Raw genomic sequence first — 6127 nt, 5'->3', positions numbered from 1 at the left:
AGCCAGCTCTCCCATGCCAATGGGGTAGGGGCAGCTCTGGGGGGGCGGGGCAGCTCTCCCCCAGCCAGTGAAGGGCAGGGCTAGAAGTGCCCTAATTAAAAAGAATTATCTAGTGGATACGTATGCGCACATATGTCAGAGGTCAGGGAGAAACATGCAAGCATCAGTTTTCGCCATGTGGGTTCCAGGGCTCGAACACAGGATTGGTGACAAGCATCTATCTGCTGAGCCATCTCACTGTTCCTGGCACCCTTATTCTTACTTCCTCAAGGATAGATCGAGGCTACTAGATTCCCAAGATATCAGAGGGTACCAGTGGCACCCCATACCCACCTAGGTAATGGGTTCACCGTAAGTAAACATGCCCCTCCTCCCCAGTTCCCCCCATATCCTCTTAAGTCACACACTAGCAAGATTCCTTTCTTGCTTGCTTTATGCAATACCCTCTACCCACAATCCCTGGGAATCAGAGGCAGGCCTGTGCTGTGGACACTTTTCAATTAATGGTGCATGGAATTTTCCTTTTCCTCTGAAACCTGTAAGAAGGGACCCCTTACTGCTGACTGTCTACAGTGTTGGGGTCTGTGCTCTTCTCAGAACCCCTAGAAGCCACTTTTCAAGGCATTGCTATTTCTCCTAATATATCTCTTGCCCAGAAGGACAGTCTGTGTCCAGTGCCCTCCTTGAACTATAATCCAGAGACCCTTCAATAAGTGTTATAAAAGGTGTCCAAGGAGCTATGTGGTTCCAGGAAGGAATGTGCTCATGGTCTGGGCATCAGGTAAAAGTGGTAGACTAGCAAGGTTCAGAGGAAGAGTAGGATTTGCCAGACAGTAGGCCCGGAGGGTGGGCATCCAGAGGGAAGGCACATGCAGGCACCTGTCCTGAGAGGCACACACTCCATCAGAGGAAACAGGCACACTGTGATGAGTTTACCATAAGAAAAGTCAAGTGTTATATAGGCCACACAGCAAAGGGATTTACAATTGGGTCCGGCAAGTTATTGCAAAGAACAGGGCACTTAGGAAATCACCTTTAATTCGGATTTGAAGGATTAGTTTACTGTGCCAGGTCAGAAGAATGTTCTAGGCCCAAGAAGAACTTGAAGTGAAAGCATGAAGTGTTAACAGTGTGAGGGAGGTTATCAGGGCCAAGTCACAGAGACAGGAGAAGGGAGGAAGAGGGGCTGAAAGCCACACAGAGGCACAGATGACACAGAGTCATTGTTCAAGCCCAAGCAAGAGGGACCCCTCCCCCAAAAAGGAATAGAGGTACCCTAAAGCTCCTTGTTGGGATAGTATTAAAATAACTTCCAACACAGCCAACAACAAACTGGAATTTCTTCAGTACCCTCACGCTGGGGGAGAGAAAATGAGTGCCAGCTGGAGGGGAACCTTGTCTCTTGGAAGGTGACCACAGGCTTCTGACAACTGGTCAGACCACCTTGTCCAAGCAATGATGGGTCAGTGATGGGCAGAACCACACCCTGACCAGAACTGCCTAGCTTTGCATCCTTCTAGTTCTCTACTTAAGCCTAAACCTTATGCCAGGACCCCAAAGATGGACTTGAGACACAGGGGTCTGTAGGAGGGGCTTGCTTGTTTGGCTCCCAGCTGCCCGGCTAGCTTAGACCCGAAATAATCACACAGAAACTGTATTAATTAAATCACTTCTTGGCCCATTAGCTCTAGCTTCTTATTGGCTGACTCTTACATATTAATTTAACCCATCTCCATTAATCTGTGCATCACCATGAGGTTGTGGCTTACCAGCAAAGTTTTGGTGGATCCATGGCATCTCCCTGACTCCGCCTTTCTTTCTCCCAGCATTCAGCCTAGCTTTCCCTGCCTACCTAAGTTCTGCCTTGCTATGGTAATCACAGCACACAGAGGGGACTCCCACAGGGGTCACTACATCTCTTTATTCCTTTTCTCTATGTGGCCACATTAAAGAAATTGCTTCTGGGGCTGGAGAGATGGCTCAGCAGTTAAGAGCATTGCTTGCTATTCCAAAGGTCCTGAGTTCAATTCCCAGCAACCACATGGTGGCTCACAACCATCTGTAATGAGGTCTGGTGCCCTCTTCTGGCCTGCAGGCATATATTGTATACATAATAAATAAATAAATAAATATTTAAAAAAATAAATTGCTTCTGTGTTTCACTGTGAATTTGGTTCTTCTGATTGACTTGTTGTAGACGGGAGGCTGAGCCTGGATTATCAAAGCATAACCACTGACCCCAATGCCAGTAACAAAAGGACACAGACAACATTTCAAGAGATAAAGCTCCTTTTCCGGTAGCTTACGCTGGTTATATGTGGGGTTAAGTGGAGTGGGATTGGGAAGGCCAGGCTGCAGGGGTCCACCCTGAGTTCTGTGAGCAGTAGGAGCTGGGAAGGCCGGTGCATGCAGACAAGGAGTCTTTAGAGTGGGAACTACAGGCTGCTGGCAGGCTGCACGTGAAGACGGAGGCAGGGAGCAGAATCCGGTGTCTCCAGTTCTGTCACTTAAGCCCAGGGAGGAGTTGGTGCCGCTGTTGACATAGGCAAGAGAGGTTAGAGAATGGTCACTTTAAATTGCTGAGTGACCCACAGTCTTAGAAGACCCAACAGGACAGGCCTGAAGAGCAGTTTTCAGAAGCAACCTGTGCTGCGATCCCTTCCTCTGTATGTTTCTCTCCAGCTCTAGGAACTGACCTTTCATGTAAGGTTTCTTTCTCCTGGGGACTGACAGATCCTGCTGATTCTGTCCCCTAAAGCTATCTCAGATCTCAGTTTACCCATCCCCCTTAAAGATCATTCCCTGAGCTCCTGACTAGATCCAACTCTCCCCTATTATACATTCCCATAGTGGCATATCATACACTGTGCTCATACCCTGTTCAGTTTCCTGAGACTCACGTGTGCTTCTGGAGTAGAATCTTTAAGATTTGTTTGTTTTTATCTTATGTGTTTTGAGTGTTTCGCCAAAAGTCATCCAAGTGCACCATGTATGTGCAGTGCCTGTGGCTGCCAGAAGAGGGCACCGAGTTCCGCTGAATTAACGTACCTGACCGGGAGCCACCATGTGGATGACTGGGAATGCAGCTCAGGTCCCCTGCAAGAGCAACCAGTACTCCTAATGTCTGAGTCATGTCTCCAGAGCCCCCATTCTCTGGTCTTAGCCTTTCTCTGTCGCCTTAGCCTAGAACTGGCCTTGCAGTTGGACCTGTCATCCTGCCTCATCTCTGCTTCCCAAGTGCTGGGCTTACAGGCCTTTCCACCCCTCACAGTCTGAACTGTTACAGAGGCTTCCTACTTAGCTTTCCTTCCCAACATACCCTCTTTTCATTAAATATACAGGACTGGAGAAATGGCTCAGCAGTTAAGGGCACAGACTTAACTCCTGAGTTCAAGTTCCAGCACCCACATGGTGGCTCACAACCATCTGTAATGAGATCCGGTGCCCTCTTCTGGTGTGTACACATGTTAGCAGAACATTGTATGAATAATAAGTAAATAAATCTTAAAAAAAAAAAAACCATACAAGCTTAACCATGTCTGTTCCCTTCAAACAAAATCAAAGAAAACAGTAAAACCCAGGATATTTTATAGTTCAAAGTCATCCTATCCTTCCTTCCCAGCGTTATTTCCTGCCACTCCCTTCTCATCCCTTCAGCAAATGTTGACTAGCAGTTTACTGTATGCCAGGTCTGTGATAGGCAGCAGCCGTAAAAATTACCTACAACACGGTTGTTCTTGTATCCACAATAGGCTTCCAGCCCACAGAGTGGGGAAGGAGGAAGGAAACTGATCATTTGAGATGAGCAGGGGGCTTCTGAAGAGGTCGGCAGAGAGTTTGGGAATAGACGTGGGCAGCTTCCACACAAAGGTGAGGCTTGAGCAGCGCTGTTAGGACGCGTGAATCCAAAATGAAGACGTGAATCTGCCACTCCCACCACAAGAACTGGTACGGAGACAGGAAGGTGCGAAGCCAGCTGGCCGGGCTCTTCACTGCACATCTGCTCAAGGAGCTCCTCCTGGGTGAACACAGCAAAGGCTCCTGACTTCACAGAGCTCAGAGACCCCAAGAGGAAGATGGGAACATCGGAGAGGATGAGGAGCAGCAGGCTTTCCAGATACAGGAGTTCATGGACACTAAAGTCTCAAGGATGGGGCTCACAACCCCATTGTGACTTCAGTGTGCATGTCTGTGCTCACTTCATGAAACGTTTTCCTAGATAATGGATTCATATTTCATTGTAGTCTCAAGAGGAACCACGATGCTCTTGAGTTAGAACCTTTCCTGTGGGGCTCCTTGTACTGAGCTAAGGAATTTGAGCCTGAGGTAAAAGGTCTGGAAGCATGTGTGTGTGCACGTGTGTGTATGTGTGTGCCCACGTGTGTGTGCACGTGTGCATGTGTGTGTGCACGTGTGCGTGCGTGCACACGTGTGCACGTGTGTATGTGTGTGTCTACATGTGTCCACGCACACGTGTGCACGTGTGTGCATATGTGTGTGTCCACATGTACACGTGCACATGCACACATGTGCATATGTGTATATGTGTGTGTGCACGTGTGCGTCTTTCTGGACTGAAACACATACATACACAAGAGCTCTACTGCTCAGCCATACTTCCCACCCTGCAGCCAGCAAGGCATTTTAAGAAGTAAAACCACCATCAAAGCCGCCATGTGCTGTTGCCAGAGAACTCCCTGTGCCTTTCGGCTGCCAAGCTTTTGCTTAGTTGTTCCTTCACCTGGCTCGCAGGAATGAAAACATCAGAAAAAAGTACCAGCCAGCCAGGCCTGCCTCCAACCACTGCGGTCTAGCTGCAAACCTTGCCTACTCTCTGTGTAAAAACTTGTGAGGTTTGAAGCACACTGGGATGAGCTGAATGGTTAGTAACAGATGAGCCCAGCCCATCGTGGTCGCTTGGGATGTTAGCTCCTCTCTTGGTGCCACGGTCCAGCTGCTCAGGGGTTCAGGGACTCCCCATCACCTACCTTTGTGGAACTCAGCAGTTTTCCATGCTCCTTCAGAGCTCTGTGAATAGCAACCACAGCAGTCTTCACTTGTTTGTGTTTTGAGACAGGGCTCCACGTAACCCAGGCTGGTAACCCAGGCTGGCCCTACCTGCAGTTTGAAGATGACCTTGAACTTCTGATCCCTTCCGCCTCCACGTCTCCTTTGTTAGGATTAGAGACTGCACCTGGTGAATGTTGTGCTTTGGATGGACCCTCGAGGCTCAGGCATACTAAGCAAGCACTTTACCAAGTGAGCCATGTCCCCAGCCCTACACTTTGTCTCTCTCTTTTTTTCTTTTTCTGGAGACAGGGTTTCTCTACATAGGCTTGGCCATCCTGAAACTGGCTCTGCAGAGCAGGCTGTCTGGTCAGGAACTCAGAGACTTCTGCCTCCCAAGTTCAGGGATTAAAGGTGTGCGCCACTACCGCCTAACTAACTAATGCGCTGAATTGACCCGCAGCCGTCCTCTCCTTCAGCACAACTGTTTCCTTAATCTGCACCATTGTCCTCGTATGTACTGAATACCTTCCCTGTTTTACAGACGAGGAACTTGAGGCCAGGTGGGGATGAACGATTTACCAAAATCAATCACTTGTCGGCCAGAAGCGCCTGACCATTGAGTCTTGGGAAATAACAAGGACAACAGTCACAACAATTAAAACTGCGCTCAGGTGTACCCAGCGTTACAGTGGCATCCTGATTCCAGCTCCTTTCGACAGGCAGGCAAATTCTACTGCCATCCCACTGTGTAGCGAAGGAAACTGAGCTCGGAGAGGTTAAGTGGCCCAGAGTATCCCAGGTTAGTCAGTTTTCAAAATGCAGACTCGAAATTGAAGCTATAAACTCTCAGAAGAAAACACTCCTCTTAATTTCACAGTTCAAAACCCCATCCAAGCCTTTCCCAGCATCCAGACTAACTCCAGTCAAATATTGGGTTGTTTTGAACAAAGATACAGAGAATGCTGTCAAACGTTAGTTCAGGGGGTCAACAGAGAAGGTGCGGGGGTCGAGAGTGGAAATTTAGGCGCCCTGGTCTAATTGGGTAAGAAGAGTATCTGGGGACCAACAGGCGAGTCACGTGTGAGTGAAACTCGACCTAAGGGGAGGGGAAGGGAAG

This window comes from Chionomys nivalis, chromosome 22 (genome assembly GCF_950005125.1).
Source record: "Chionomys nivalis chromosome 22, mChiNiv1.1, whole genome shotgun sequence".
NCBI lineage: Eukaryota > Metazoa > Chordata > Mammalia > Rodentia > Cricetidae > Chionomys > Chionomys nivalis.
Note: the sequence above shows the minus strand (reverse complement) of the source record.